Here is a 16,803-nt window from a genome sequence, read left to right as displayed (position 1 = left end):
GAAATAATATTTTGTGTAGGCTAAGATAACTGAAATTCTAGACAAAAATATCTTAACACGAGGGGAAAGAATGTTACGGGAAGTATATGCCAGAAGTATTTTCTACCAGAAATGAACATCCCTTCCTGTACCTCTGCACTCAGAGTTGACGATGAATTGTTCACTTTGCATTTGTCTCAAGCTAGCCTTCAGGATCCTCAGTTTGCTCTGCCTTGATATTACCCATCCAGATTTAGTACCAAGTGCGGATGGCATTCATATGGGCTTAATCCTGTCTTTCAAATCATGTATCCTATCTTAGCCCATGTAGCTTTCTTTTCAGTTCTTCAGCACAGTAGGAAATTGAAAAATCCTTTGAGGAAAACATCATGCAATCTCCAGCACATGGAGAGTGATTTAAATATGTTGGCAATCTTGTTTTTATCCTCTTCTGGTACTCTGCAAGAAGCATAATACAATTTAGCTGAGCTCTGATCCATTGCCTAGAACATCAAAATGGAGGTGAGGAAAATCCTTACTAAGAAACTGAACTGCTGGTGTGCAAAACATAAGAAAGCTCAGCTTCCCCCCTGTCTTCCTACCATAAAGAAAAGGCAGTAAAAGAGAGTAGCTATACTTACAGAAATAAGGAATTATGATTTCTGTACATGCTTTTTGGGTATAACTTTATTTTTAAGACAATTGACTAATTGTGGATTTCTTGTTAGCTAAACACATCTGATTTGTCTTGCATTTTATATCAGCAAATGCACTCATCTGTAAAAGTAAATAAAATAGTATTCCGTCCCACATGAATCTCCCCAGCTAAGTTAGACAAGTTCGAATTTAAAGATTGAGTTCTGTATCATATGTACTTCTGGGAAAAGCTGAATGATTGAAATTAGTTCCGACTGTTTTATTTGGATTACATAGCAAATTGCACAGACTGCTTTTGTACCAAGTTCAGCTACTCTCTTTTCCAAGGAAGTTTGTTTTAAATTAGTTTTTCATGGCAGTTTTCTACCATCTGGTCTGGAATGTATTACAAACATAACTTCTACAGGATTAGTAAATGAGAGTTTGTGCCCACCCTAATGCTTGCTTTCTACTTCCTGTCTCCTTTTTTTTTTTTTTTTTTCCTAGCAGTGATTCTTTTTTAAATTTCTGATTTGAAAGAGTAAATAGTGAAAGCACAGTGATATTCAACATATGTGGAATATCAACATATGTGGTAGGTTAAAGCCGATTTACAGCTTTTTTTCATTTTGGTTTCATCTTTTTTCCACAATAGCTGGTTTGTTGGAAGAGGAAATGGAAACTTGCCAAAAGCTCATTCTGTTGAGACAGAACAATGGTACTTCTGAAAGATAACAGCAGGATGAAGAAAATCAAGCTGTCAGTATGTATAGTGCGGTTTAACAGAGCAGAGATTAATGTAGTTCTCATGGAGGACAAATTTCCCCAGAATAAATTAAGAGTAGAATTTGAATCCACACATTTTATTTTAGTAGCAATGAAAAAATAATAGCAATTTCAAGTGACTCTGAGAATAGAGGGAGAATTGGGTGGAAAAATGGATTAAACCGCTTCTATTTATCAATGAAGTCAATTCCTGGCATGTGGATTACACAGAGAAATTTCCTAGTGTACCAGCTAAGAAGACTTAGCAAAATTATCTCTTAAGCCTCAATTGATTCTTAGCTAATTTATACTTCACTAACAACAGCCAATAATCTTTAATCAGATGTGTAAATAGCAAGGCAGATGCTTAATATTTTTATGCCACTGAACTATCAGGATTTATATGAAGGAAAATGTGAGAGTGACTTGTTCCTTCATTGTATGTAATAACCTACTATTAACTACTGGATTTCTTGGTGAGTTGTGGCTTGTCTATGAATTCTCAAGGCTGATGTTAGAGGAATGTAAACAAGGAGCTTTTCAATACAAATTAAGATTTTAAGTTAGCTGGAAGCTTTACAAAATCTTGCTGTATATTGAGAAGTGGATAACTGGTAACCACTCTTCTTTTTTTTTTTTTTTTGTGAGCTTGTGAGTAAGTATTGTGATCCTAGAATTTTGTTGTTTACCACCATTAGTTTTCAAACACTACAAAGGATTTTTTTAGTGAGCTTTCTGTGTGGAAGGTAGGGGCTGCTGGTCTATCACATATATGTCATAAAATATAGCGTGTTGTGAAATTTCAGAATGTTGTTGTAGAAGAAAATTAAGGCTTTTTTTCATGATTCAGGGCATCAAATCTGGAAGTGACTACTTGAATCTTGCAGGAATTCTCCCCAAGGAAACAAAATGCAGGAAGATGATAGGCAGGATATTTTGGGTAGAGACTGTATGCATATGGATGTTGTGAGCATGTGAATGCATATAGCAGTACACTCAGGAATAAATGTAAAAATAAAAAGCTGTTGACAATGAACAGATTGTGCTGTAAAAGGATATTAGACAATACTCTGTCCCCTTCTGCTACAGTGGGAATATTGTTGTGAGGCTCCCATTTTCTATCCTGCCTAGGGTCCTTCCTCCCTGAGATAATAGCTTGGGGCAGCCTGAGTGAGACTGGTGCACTTCCCCTTCCTCAGCATTTAGTGGCCTTCTCCTGTTTGTTTCCTGCAGACAGAATCTGAAGCATAAAGTTTACTCCCATTTTTGTATGTGAATCTGGCAGGAAAGCCAAGTGGCTTGGCTGGCTCAGCTCAGCACATCTGTATATGTGCTGTACCCATGCATAATCACAAACCTTTTATAAGTCTGGGAACTTGCAGTAGCAAGGTGTTCAGGGCTTTGCTTTTAATTCCCCATAAAATCCAAGACTGGCTTTTGTAGGCATCCCTAAGGCACCACATTGGTTGTTCCTGGCCAGTGAAGTTCATCAACTAAAGACAGGTCCTCCTGGCTCCCTCCCTGTGCTGTGGTAGACTCCCAGTTGTAGTCCGAGAGCTAGCCTGTGACAATGGCAAATTGTGGCTTGTTTCTCATTTCTGCTGCTCCACATGAATGTGCTTCTCTTATCCGATGTGCGTTGGAGATATAGCTACACCTGTAAATAAACGAGGGCAGGGACCAATTCATGGCTCCAATGCCAAGTAGCACAGAGAGCACAGACTGACCTACAAGGGCATTGACTGAGTCTCTGCAGCATATTTGTCTTGGAGAGAAGTAGCTGGAGCACTTGAAACAGAGCCAAAGGGTGAGCTAACAGCATTATGCTATGTGAGCAATCAGGAATCCAGTACTTTTACTTGATTTGGGGTCGTTTTTAATTTAACAGAGACGACTAACCTCTCAGTACTATTACAGCACTATGTCCCCAGCAGTTATTAGGTATAACTATACAAAACTGTCATCCTGAAATGATATTTGCACAGGTTGCCAGCATTCTTTTGGGTATATGAATGTTCAGAAGGTGGCTTAGGTGGTTAAGGTGGTAGTGTTGCTCTCAGTTTCATCTACATTTGGCTTTCAGTGTCTCAGCCTGTGTAGGTCTGAACCAAAGGGGCACTTAGTGGTACAGAGCTACACCAAACCAAAAGCATGCATCAGGTCTTATAAACCGAGACCACTGAATTTGAAGCCATTTTGTCTGGGGTCTGAGAACTGGAGTTTGAGTGTCCTGGACTGTAAAGGAGAAAAATCTAACAAAAGTGTTGGAAGAAGAACTGATCTCTGCATCTGTGCTGAGCAAGTGTGAACAGTGAGTTTGCTCATAGCTTTTGAATTGCAAGCTACAGATGCCTTCTTAAGATTATCTGTATTTTTTTTTTTAATGGCAAGCATCATCTTAGTTTAGAGGCATGAAGACATTGGTGATAGCCCTGATTTCTTCTGCTTTTTTAGCAGCATCTGACAGTTGTAGCATTTGATTCTTTATTACAGGTTTTATGGTGGTTACAGGATATCAGAAAACATTTCAGGGCTGCTGGAAGCTCCTATAGAGCCTTCTGAAGTTGTCATTTCTTACAGTGAAGGATCCACTGCAGGATTTCCAACAAATTTTGCTCTGCAACTTCTCTGTTCCTCTTGCTGTTCCCCACTGGCATCTCAGCTCTGCAAAATGTCTGCAGTTTACCCGTGTCCCAGCCACAGCAGAAACTGTAAACCCAGGCCATCCCTCCACTCCTTTGTTCCCATGCCTTTGTTCCACGTCTGTTGGGGAAATTTGTACAAGTTACTACATCCAACAAAGTCGTACACGAACAATTGCAGCTAGATTTTGCTGAAACAGGTACTTCTGCTGGGCTGTCCCCAGAGACCTTGGTGGTTGGTATACTGAACTAGGTCAGACATCTGCCCTGCATATACCTCTAGCAGTACTTCAGCACTTGAGGCTGCAGAGAATGGTACTGAGAAAAATAAATCAGAGAAATAGCTGGCATATATTGGGTGAACTATTTTTGTCAACTGGCTTTCTGGACAGAAATTCATTAGGCAAATTAGTATGCCCTCATGCAAATTGTTTATGCTTTTGACTCCATGCTCCTAGGTACATTGAGCAGAAAATGGAACTGGGTATAGCTGCTGAAACAGAGTACATGAGACTTTTCTGTCAGAGCCTGTGTGTTCATGCAGTGTGCTGTCATATTTTTTGCCACTGTATACTCCAGCACTGTTACTGCCATCCCTCCTTTCTCCTGGTACATTAAACAAGCATGGCTTGGGAATGCAAATGATTATGCTGAATGAGTTGTCTCTATACTCTTGTGCATCCAGGTAAGATCATAGTCTTTAGTTGTATGTTCACAGTGTGCTTCTTGAATACTGCAGTGTACTAGTGGTTTCTGAAATTTTAAATATCTGGTGTATGATATCATGAAGTGAGCATTTGATAAAAAGTAGTGTAAATCCATGGATATCAATGCAGTTGTGTCAAGCATCAAAAAGCATCTTAATATTTGTACTTAATTTTGAGATATTTTTCAAAATAGAGAAACATTTTAAAATGTGACATTCCTGAGGTTGTTCTTTTTAAAATAAGAAATGCAGGTTTGGAGGGAGGTGAAAGAAATGTTCTGATTTTTCTGACAAGCAGGACCAATTTGAGAAGAACTTCTTGGTATTAGAAGCAAAGTGCTAGAATGCTGGAGCACGTAAGTTTCCTGACTCTGGTTTGGCAAGGCAAAACAGCACTGTGCACTGTGGCTTATTAGAGTAACGGCAATCAGGGAAGGGAAATTTGGCCTTGAGGCAAATTCAGATAAAAATATGTTGCTTGTTGAAAAGTATATTTGTTCTTCAGATCATTATCTGGATAAAGAGAGCTTCAACGGTTGCTCCCAAGTGTTGCACATCACTGTACAAGGTATTCTGGCATATTTCTGTAAAACAAGAGGCTAAATTCCATCAATTTTACTGTGTGATTAGCTGCTTTAGGAATATCTTACTGAGCTGCTAGGGATGTGAAGGTATAGCAGCCAGAGCAACTGATGGCTAAATGAAAACCGTTGGGGAATGTAACCATTTCTGCACCATTCCTCAAGGTAGGATTTATGGACATGACTTTCTTTTGTCCCATGTGATTCATGACTAAGCTCAGGTTCTTCAGAGCCACTGGCAGATCTGACATTTACAACTGCCTTCAAACCTACAGTAGGGCCTTATCTGAAAAGTGCTTTGACCTTATCAAATGGATGCCCTTAAGACATCCTGTTTTCATGTCACTGCTTTGTGCTGTGGATCCCTAGCCATTCCTTCCTCCTCACTCCAATATACCCTTTGGCCTGGTTGCCCAGTTCAAGTCTAAGGGTTTTTCAGGTAATGTGTTACTGATGCTTCAGGGAGACAAACCGCTAATGGATAGCTTTTGTTCCTGTTTGATTATTCACTAATGATTTAAAATAATGGCTCAATCTATGTTCACATCTTTGGTGTTTTTTGTAATCGCATAAAGCATGTGGAAGTCATTTAGTATTAATGTGATTGTCAGAAGTCCTTGGATAGAATTTCTATTGTAATTCAATATTAATTGCTCTGAGCATTAAAGAAAAGGAGCTTATTTTTTGTGCTGCCTGAATCTGAAAGAAATCTCCTTAATTCTGTAGAAGGCTGAACTTGTTTTCCTTAATCATTTGAACGTGAACGCCTGTAACAGCTGATGTTCTTTAGGTTTCAGGGAGGCAGGTAAGCTCGATGGAGTACAAAAAAAGGAGTTTACAGCTCGATTGTTGTTTCACATACAGCACTTGTTGGGAAGGTACTTACCATCTCCTCTAAAACCCATACAGTGTCACTTCAATCTAGCTCCTGTTGTAGTAATATTTTGATACATCCTTGAAGGGAATTGGTGCGAAAACCTCAGTCAAACAAAGAAATGAAACTAGAGCTGGATGTATTTTTTACTGACTAAAACTTCCCGATAGTATAGTTTAAGTTGTCCCCAAGCAACTTACAAAATCAGGCTGAGCAGTTTCAGCTGAATGACATAGAGCTTGGTTCAGAAAACTGCCCAAGGCAGATGTATTTTAAGTGAGAGGAAAATAGTCACCCCAGTCACTGAAGTTGTGTTAGGTCCAAGTTCGGTTTCCTTTCCAGTCTCTTATCTGGTAGGAGGTAGTCCTAACCATCAGGAAAAGGGTATGCAAGGTTTTCTTGTCTGGTAGTTAAGAATATGAGAAGGTAGGACAACATCTGTATTAGTGTATTATGAAATATAAGAGACGTAACACTTACAGATATGTGACACAGGAAGAACATGGACTGCATTTACAAAGCTGCTCCTATATAATGCAGTCTGGATGCCACTGATCCTTCTCTGACATTTGAAAACAAAACACTCTCCTCCACAAATGCAGAGAGGGCTGTAAAGTAGTCAAGGACAAGAACTGCCTTTCAAAAGTATTACTCTTCTCCTAGCAAACAAAATTAATTTCCTGCTACCTTAAAGGAAAAAAAAAAAAAGTTAATTTTTTAATTTATTATTTGATTTTTTACTTCTTTTGCACTGTATATCCTTTGAATTAAGTTAATGAGGAGAAGAAGATGAAGGAATTCTAGCACTTTCAAAAATATCAGAACAGTTGAAGAGATTAGCAAAAGCTCTAGCATATTTCAGCTATGTGTACTGTGCTTCTTTTTGAGACTGTTCTAGTTATTGCAATTTAAATTGAGTACAGGCTGTACTACCAGACAAGGAGAAACCTTGTCAGTTTAATCATGTTGAGAAGGAATTTAAGCAGCATTCTTGGCATTAAACACCATGCATCTTAGAAAATATATCTGGATGATTACTCAAAATAGTGGACTCTTTAACATATCCCATACTGGAAGGACAGTGCTAGGATCTGTCAAGCCTTAAGAAAAGGTAAAATAAAGTTGACATCACTAAGTGGGGGAAAAAAAAAAAAAAAAAAAAAAAAAAAAAAAAAGGAGATTACTGGAAACACAGAAACATCCTACCAAAAGCTGAAGTTGTTTCCAAACAAAGGAAATGGAAATTATTATAATATGGCTGATTAAATATTAAATATACATATATGTATGTGTGTGGCAGGCAGAAAAACTTTTCAAAAGTAACTGACTAGAGGAGTTAAAATCTAATGCAAAATCCTCCTTGCAGCAACAGCATGAGCCAGAAAAGCAAAAAAAAAACCTACAAAACCCAACAACCCCATCCCCACCTGCCATAATATGTGTATGGTCAATTGATGATCAGGTAAAGAAGAACTGCTTAGAGAAGACACATCCATTGCAGAAAGGCAGTTTGCATTGCACTGTGCCTAGGTGGCCAAGAAGGCCAACAGCTTTCTGGCTTGTATCAGGAATAGTGTAGCCAGCAGAACCAGGGAGTTGATCGTCCCGCTGTGCTCTGCTTTGGTGAGACCGCATCTCGAGTACTGTGTTCAGCTTTGGGCCCCTCAGTACAAGGACATTGAGGCCCTTGAACATGTCCAGAGAAGGGCTACAAAGCTGGTGAAGGGCCTGGAGCACAAGTCCTGTGAGGACCGGCTGAGGGAACGGGGGTTGTTTAGTCTGGAGAAGAGGAGGCTCAGGGGAGACCTTATTGCTCTCTACAACTACCTGAGAGGGAGCTGGGGGTTGGCCTTTTCTCACAGGTAATTAGTGATAGGACTAGAGGGAATGGCCTCAAGTTGTACCAGGGGAGGTGTAGGAGACATTTCTTCTCAGAAAGAACAGTCAGGCACTGGGACAGGTTGCCAGGGAGGCGGTGGAGTCACTGTCCCTGGGGGTATTCAAGGAAAGGTTGGACGTGGCACATACGGACATGGTATAGTGGGTGCTATTGGTGGTGGGGGGATGGTTGGACCAGATGATCCTGGAAGTCTTTTCTAACCTTAATAATTCTGTGATTCAATGCTTCTATGCTTCTAATTACGTGAAAGTAAACAGCAGGACTGGACTCACCCATGAGTATTGAAGGAACAGTAGTGTGTGTTTCCTCACTTAAAACTGCCTTGGTACTTGAAGATAAGTAGGTATCAAAGGAACACTGATGTTTAAAAATAGTTCAAATAGGTCTGTAAGACCGATATTTGTACCAACCCAATTGGTACAGACTGTATTTTAAGATATTATTAGTGAACATATGGATAAATATACATGCTCTTGTGGAGAGTCAGCATTGTTGACTCCAAGGGAAATTTTAGCATGTAAAACTTTTAGAGTTCTTGAATAGATCACCAAGTATGTGGATAAGGATTGTCTATAGCCAGTAGAAAAGTCTATTTGGATTTTCAAAAGGCTTTTGACAAAGGAATCAAGGCAATCATGTTGTAAGAAAGAATGTACTGGTAAAATAATTGGTTACAAGGATGAAGAGAAGAAAATATTAGGCAAGTACTTGGAATTAAGATTCACTGGGCTTACTACACAGATAAACTACACCTGTATCAGAAAATCTTCGGAGCTGAAAATGCTTGGATGTGGACAGAGTTCAAATTTACTTGTCATATTCTTAGTCTTTCCCAGGTGTTCATGTATGAGTTGCAGAGTAAAGGAGAGGTGCTTTCAAAGATCTAGTGTGCAGCAAATCAACACATTTCAAACATCTGTTGAAAGCCTTGAGAAACATCTGCCAATGTTTCTAGGCAGAATTGAACAGCACCGGAATTGTGGAGAAATATTGCTGTAAATTGACATTAAATGAAAGTGAAGTATTTTTTTTCTTCAGAAGGGACATTTTTAAAGCTCACTCACTGAAGCTGGTGCCTTCAAAGTCTAGTGGCACCTGCAGTCCTTGGACTGGCTTGAATTCTCCTGGCTCATTTCTAGAGATTTCAATGATGGCATGGACTCTTGTGCCAAGATCTGGAAGGGGTTTTGTTGTCCATTGGATTGTCAATGTGTGTTTCACTCTTTTTCCATCTTTTTTGCTTTGTGTCTGGCCTCCACTAACCTAACTGCTCCAGAGCAATTTCTCACCTCTACTGCTTGTATTCAGTTGACTGCTAGTTCTCTGCTCAGTAGCAATGCTTATTGTCCCAGGGATGCCAGAACAGGTGAAGTTGCTTAGGGGAAGCAGCTAGTAAAGGAACTATTTTTGCAGGTTTTATAGTTTTGTAAATTTATTTTACCCTGTTTAAAATATTGTAGATTCATCCCATATTCTTGTGGCCTATGAGCAACTAATTATCAGACTTTTAGTTGACAACATTCTTTAATACAGATCTTCACTCCAGCTGCAGGCAATGTGACATGACCTCAGGGACCACCAGTGATCCATATACTGTAGTTTACAAAACATTTCTTAGGTGATCATATTCGTAAAAACAAAACAAAACAAACCCCACACACAAACAAACAAAAACCCCAACTATCCTAGCTACAATTGTGTCCTAATGCCTATCAAAGCATTTACTTCTTAAAATAATTTCTCTTCAATCTGCACTTTTTGTTGCACAGGGCATTTTAAGAAGAAACATTTTAATTCAAATATTGTTGGTTTTCTATATTCAAATTTCTTTGGAAAGAGCTATAAGGGGTTGAAGAGAAGATATAGCTGAATGTCAGCTTCACTGACATACAAAAATTATTAATATGCTAAGGAGGTCATGATGTTGAAGGCTTAGTAAACAATCAAGTATACCTGCCAGAAAGTGTCCTCACTTATGAATTAGTCTTACATCACTGTAAACATAGACGTAAAAATATATGTTTTATATTTGGGTTATAAAGCATTTAAGGCCAGAATGAACAGACAGGAAAGCTTAATGTTACTAACTTTGTATTTGCTGCAACGCTATAGCAGGCAGTGATCTCTTGAGACTCAAGTCTGGACAGCACTGGGGTTAGAGACCTAAAAGTACAGGGGATACTGCACTGTTCTTTTCCTGTTTGGTTGCTCTCCATAGACAGAGTGGACTGTTTGAGAGACTGCATGTTAATAAAGAGTAAATTTTCCGAAGACTGTATTTTCAATATTTTTATGTTGTAATCCTAAGATGTCTGGAGCTATATAAAGAGGAAACAAAAGTGATCAGGCCAAATTTATTATTCTAGAACTTAAGGGAAGGATAGCAGAAATGGCGTTGCTATAGGATTCATGTTCTGTTAGAATTCTGTTTTCCTTTAAAACCTGAGAAAATGTGTGATCTGATTACGTTTCTTCTCAGTGGCTCACTCTGGCATGCAATCCAGTAAAACTGAATGCTAAAATATCAGGCTTAGTTCTATAACTTTTTTTCTGGTTGATTTCTTTGGTTCTCATTTCATTGGTTTTCTCATTCTCCAGAATTTCAGTTGTAAGTGCTGTGAAATATTCAGAAGATTTAGAAATACTAGGGAGCAATTTCATTTCTACAATGCAAGTAGTTTACAGTCATGCTGTTCTGCCTATCCTTTTATATTACTTCCACTTCTGTGTGATTATAGCAGCCGCAATCTTCAAAGAGTCAAACTAAGATGAACAGCTCATCTTTTGAAAGCTAAGATTCAAACTGTCAGGCAACAGAATGGATTGATGTTTAGCTCTACTGGTTTTGGAAAGAGTAGCTATTAAAAGCACATTCTAATTTGAGTTGGCAGAATGAGGATCACACACAGTCCCAAAATACCAGTGAACACTGATTTTAATGTTTCATTGCTTTGGTGTATAGGATAGCTCCATGTTCATTGAAAAATAGAGTCAGCTTTCCCTTGGCACTATATATAGTATTCTCAGCATGACTGTGTAAAAGCAGTAATTGGTGGAGGTTTAGGAAAAAAATACCACAACTTTAATTAATACAGAATCCAGTCCTATGAGCTTGCATCTTCAAAGGGATTAGAGTCTACATCTGCAATGTCTAACTGGACTTGGTGTGCATCAGATTATTCTGAAGGTCATCTGGTAAGGACAGCAAGTCGTTAAAAAACAGCCTGTCTGAGAAAAATATATTCTGCAATCAATGTTGAAAGAGCGTGTCTCCTTGCTTTGGGGATTTTGGAGCTGATGGTGGGAGTGAACGTAATCCCCGACCTGGAAAAAAGCCATTGAAAAGGTCTGCAGAAGGAGAATCAAGCTAATTTGTTTGATTTTAATCTTTGGGAGCGGAGATGAGAGCATAGCACAGGTTTGTCAATGTTGGAAGCCTCTGTCCATATGAAAGAGGAGGCAGCATGGAGTCTTGGCAAGCTGTGTATAAAGGCTGAAGTAACATGAGTTCTGGGAGGAAGGAGCATCTTCACTGAGAGTCTGAGTGGAAGATTTTCTGCCTTTGGGTCTGTAAAGGGCAATCAGGTGTGGGAGGGAGGAGAGCAAAGGGAAAGGAAAAGATGGGAATAGCATCACCCCAGCAGTGTGGTCAGTTCTCAGCTGGGTGACCATGCTGCTTGTGGAGGGACCCACAGTGAGAACAGGGGAGAGCTCCTTGTGCAGAGGCCATTTGAAATGAAATTAGGCAAAGTATAGGGATCTACCACCAGAATAAAAGCTCCTGTATTGATGAAGAATATTTGGCATCTCTGATTTTATTGATTTAATGATCAGTCTTTATGATTGATCTTGTTACTTCATACAATTCCTAACCACTCTCAAGTGCATTGCATGCCTGATTTTGTTGTTGTTTTATTTGAAGCTCTGAGCGTACTACCACTGAGATTGGAGCTGGTTTTGCCACTGACTTTAATGGGATTATACTGAATCTTAAGTAATGTAGCTTTCCCTAGGCTAAGTAAACAAGGGTTTGTGTAGTTGGGGAATTTGGGATAAAATGAGAAATAGGGTGAGTTAATGGTACTTAAAGTGTTTTTTTCTGTCTTCCTGTGTGGACAAGTAAAATAGTCTACCTTGCATGTAATGCATGCCAAAAGTGCCTATGCGGAGAATGGGTGCATGGAAACCAGTGTGCTGTTAATTCAGGCACAATCCATGGTTCAGTAACATTGGCTACAAGAGCCCTGAAGGGGTGAATAATCAAGAAGTGCATGATATGAATGAATGTGTAGGGCATTAAAAGGGGCACCACTATTTGAAAGCACAAAAGCACTCAGAACTGAGTGCAGTAAACTCTCGTGTCACAGCAGTATGGGTTCAGATGTGTGCTTGCAAGCTGACTCGTGACACCAGCTGTAAGCATATTCCAACAGCTGCAGCAAATTGCTTAATCATTCCTGGCTAATGCTGACATCAAATTATCTAAATAATATCTGTAAGGTTATCCTTTGACATAGGGATAAATACACAAGTCTTTATGGGCCTTATGCTCAATTCCCCTGAGTTCTATTTATCTTAATTCTAAAATAATACACTATTTCTTTGGTGTTTGAGCTGCTGCTCCCTTCATAGCTCTTTTTTTTTTTTTTTTTTTGTAAGTCAACTTGCAATTAATCCAGAATGCTGAACTTGTGATTTTGCAGATGCCAACACAGTAAGTGACTGAGATATCATCATAGGCATGAGACAGCGGCTCTCAGGGGAGATGAAAAAGAAACTGAGATGCGAGAAAATGCTGCCGTTATTAGCTGCAAGTAGGTTAGCTCAATATCACTGCAGCAAGTTCTTTGTGGTTATGGAAGTCATGTCTTAGTACCAGAGAGCAGTCGTGTCCCAAATATCTTCTAGAGGACATCAATAAGAACATTAAAAACAGACTAAGAACAAAACAAAACAAAACAGTTAATGCTCTTAAGTCTTTGATTGTACTGTCTTAACAATGCACTGTCTCTGGCAGTTTTCTCTTGGATGCATTGTTCTCTCTGAAAAAGCTAACCACATCTGAGGGAACCTTACAGCTCGTATAAAGGAATTTGTTTTTCTTATATCTATGCAGCTGTGCCTACATGTGCCTTTTGCAAGTTGTGCTTTTTAAGTTGATCTGTCATATGGACCTGACAGCGAAAATGTGTTACTGAGGCTTTCATGTGCTTGCTGGCCATTACTGCGTGTAGTGGAAGGGAAGCGCCCAGGCTGAGCAAGCTGTGATCTGCTTTCACCACTGTTCACAGTCATTGTCGCCTCTCTGGGCTGCCGTCAAGCTGCCGGGACACATTACTGCAAATTTCCGAACAGCTCTTGTCTTCTTCAGGTGCTGCTCAGGGCTCAGGAGATTCCAGCTCCAGTATTATCTAAATGCTGGCAACCTGCCATGAGTTTGTAGGAGCTTGACTGCAGAAGGTCAGAGGATGACTTTGAAAGCAGTTTCACTGCTTCTTGGTCACAGCCAAGTTGTCGTCTGAGATGCACTCTTGCACAAGGAGCTGGATCATTTGACAGGTTTATTCTGAAGACCCATGAATGCAGAGGAACTGCACAGCTGCCACTGAGAATACTGAATGTTCAAAACATGTAAGATAGAGGTAAGCAGATATGGACTGGAAGTTGAACAGAGAAGCACCAAGGCAATGAAGAGACTGGAGGACCTCTCCTATGAGAAGAGGCTGAGAGAGCTGGGACTATTCAATCTGGAGAAGAGGAGGCTCAGAGGGTTCTTATCAATGTGCATAAATACCTGAAAGGAGGATGCAGTGAAGATGGAACCAAGCTTTTCTCAGTGGTGCCCACCGCCAGGACAAGAGGCAATGGGCACAAACTGGAACACAGGAGGTTCCACCTAAACACCAGGCAGCCCTTCTGTGCTGTCTGGGTGAGGGAGCACAGGCACAGGCTGCCCAGAGAGGCTGTGGAGCCTTCCTTCCTGGAGATCTCCAAAAGCCACCTGGACGTGGTCCTGGGCAGCCTGCTTTGGGTGGCCTAGCTTGAGCAGGGGTTGGACCAGATGGCCTCCACAGGCCCTTTCCAACCTCAACCCACCTGTGATTCTATGAAACACTTAACTAGGAACCGGTGGCTCCTTACTCAAAGAAGGCCAGGCAAAAGTATTGGCACAAGGGAGGGTGTCTGTGCGCCCATCCGGATGCAAGGACTGTACCAGGATGGCAGCATTCATGCCAGGTCAAGCAGGAAGAAACCATATCATCACATTCACGCATACGCCTCAGAGCTGATCAGATGCAGAGGAAAAGCCCTCCTGGTCTCTCTGTCTTCACTGTCTGCTGAGAAGGATGTGGTATTGTGCCCCAAAAGCCACTGCTGGAATGGGATTGCCTGCAGGACTCCCTGTCTGCATTGGTTATTAAAGGAAAATATGCTTGAGCTTCAAGTACAGTATCTTAAAAACTTCTCAATGTGTAGCATTTGTTCCTAGATTTCTCAGTTTCTAAGCAGCCTGTGAAAAGTCAGAAAGCTGGACAGAGCTCCTATTTTTACAAACAGGGAACAGAAAATATCACTTGCTTCTGATACCTCCCCTCATGAGGAGTGCAAGATGGGCAGCAGCTTTTTGGCTGTTTTAGGCTATCAGACAAGCCATAATCAGCATGTTTTATGCTTCTGCATGGGCTCCTGGCCACCCGTATAATGTCCATCTGTTGAACGGGGCATGACGCCTGGCAACGGGGCAATCTAGATCACTTGCAAAAGGCACGGTTTTCCAGGAAGCAGTGTTCCTGAAGGACAGCCTGCAATTTTGCGACAAATGCCTTCCCTCCTGCGTGAAGTTCCCCCCTATGCACCATTATCATAGCAGTGCCATTCACTTCTTGTTACTTCTAAGGCATATTGGGAAATTCATGTAGAATAAATGTAAATGTGTTGTGGCAATGACGGCAAATGAATATTCAGAGACAGCCCTGTCTTTCTATGACTGTATCTGAGCATTTTTAATGTATTCATCTTTGAGCTGAACAGTGCTTTTCTGTGAATAGTAAATTTGCTGAATAATGCAGCTGTAGAATAACCATATCTATTTGCCATCTGAAGTGAAAATTGTTAACCAGCTGTAAGTGGAAAAGGACATGATTAAACCCGACTTCCAGGACTGGCGGAGGGGCTGTCTCTTTTCCCCTGCACCAAGGAGAAAGGACCCCATTGCTACAAGACAGTGGGAGTTGTGTGCTCAGGTTCCCTGTGTTGTGAAAGGAAGTTTGAACCTGCATCTCCCACCACCCAGTGGGCTCCCTGCATCATGGAGAGTGATACTTCTAAAACCTGCTACAGACCCTATTCTACCTTTTATAAACAACTAGAGAGTTATAAGGACAGGGTCTGAGTGTATAAGTGAATATTGAAAATATTAAGCTAGAGATTATTTTCCCCTTCGGTGACTGTGTGTCCTGATGAAAATGGAAATGCTTTGCTAGGATTGGCCCAACTCCTAGACCTGATGATCTGACAGGGTGTTCTGGGAACAGAGAATGGTAAAGCTGTTTGGGGGAATGCTTACTTAAAGGTCTGAGAGGGCCCATACAAGAAGGCAGAGCCAGATAATGAATTTTTGCTAGGGCACTTAGGTCTTGGCTGGCCTTCTACTTATCTTATCTCTTTCTACAGAAAAGAATGCCAAATTCAATGTTATGAAATTATTATTTTTATTATTGTTATTATTATTAATATTTATTAGTAATAACTAATATTTATTAGTATTATTTGCTTTGTATGTTCAGGTTGAATCAATTTCTTTGAAGGGGTTTTGTTAAGTTATCTGCTCCGTGCAGTAGGAGCTGGTCTATAGAGAAGAACACTTAGTAATGAAGATCCATGCAGATCTCAGAGGGTTTGCTTCAGAACATCTCTACTTTAATTCTACCTGAAGGAACTTGGGGCAAATCCGGAGACCAAATATTGCACTTTGAAAATGTCAACAAAACCTTTTTCACTTCCTATGAATATTTTGAGTTTGCTGCCAGAGCAAAGACTTCTAAGAACTTGACGTGTTCATGAGACATTTCTATGCTGTGGAAGCTGTATTTTTAGTTGGCAATTGCATTCAGCTGTAATTTTATCTGGTGCTTGTTGTGGTCATCTGGCATCCTATTCAAGCCCGTGTATCATGACCTACTGGTGCTTTGAAGAGTATGTGGATTCTGGAGAGGAAACAGGTAATCAGGGGTGAATCATAGTGAATTTCCCATGCAGAGGTATTCTCCAGTGTAGCCCACACCTCAGAACAGCAAATGCTCTGGTTACTTAACAAGTTTGTGCTTTAGGTATTGTATTTTATCTGTCACTCTGGTGACAATTCTGTCAGTTACTTCCAATGGTGCTTATTCAGGGTACTTTAATATTTTACTGAAGGTGGTTTATTTAATGTCAAACATCAGTGAAGGCCTTGGTGTGTGTGCACAGCCTACAGTTTCCTGCCAGATGTCTTGTGCATCTTGGCATGTCCAGAAGTATATGGCAAGGAAAGATTATATTCTTGATAAAATACTGGTTTTGGACTAAACAAATTACTGAATTTTGTCAGGACTTTCCCTGGGTTCAGGAAAGATGTGCAATGAGCTAAAAATCTGTGTATGAAGAGCAGCTCATAGCTGGATTTTGAAACAAGCAGAAAATGTTTTGTGTTATCAACATGCTTTTCTCTCTTGTTTTAC

At 40.2% G+C, this 16,803-nt stretch overlaps 1 protein-coding gene across 1 annotated transcript in view; it reads left to right on the top strand.

Annotated features, from left to right (window-relative positions):
• Positions 1–16,803, top strand: part of ST8SIA1 (ST8 alpha-N-acetyl-neuraminide alpha-2,8-sialyltransferase 1) — a 134,965-nt gene that overhangs the window by 117,239 nt on the left and 923 nt on the right. The window lies entirely within an intron of this gene.

Source organism: Aythya fuligula, chromosome 1 (assembly GCF_009819795.1).
Source record: "Aythya fuligula isolate bAytFul2 chromosome 1, bAytFul2.pri, whole genome shotgun sequence".
Lineage (NCBI taxonomy): Eukaryota > Metazoa > Chordata > Aves > Anseriformes > Anatidae > Aythya > Aythya fuligula.
This window is presented reverse-complemented; position numbering and strand designations above follow the sequence as displayed.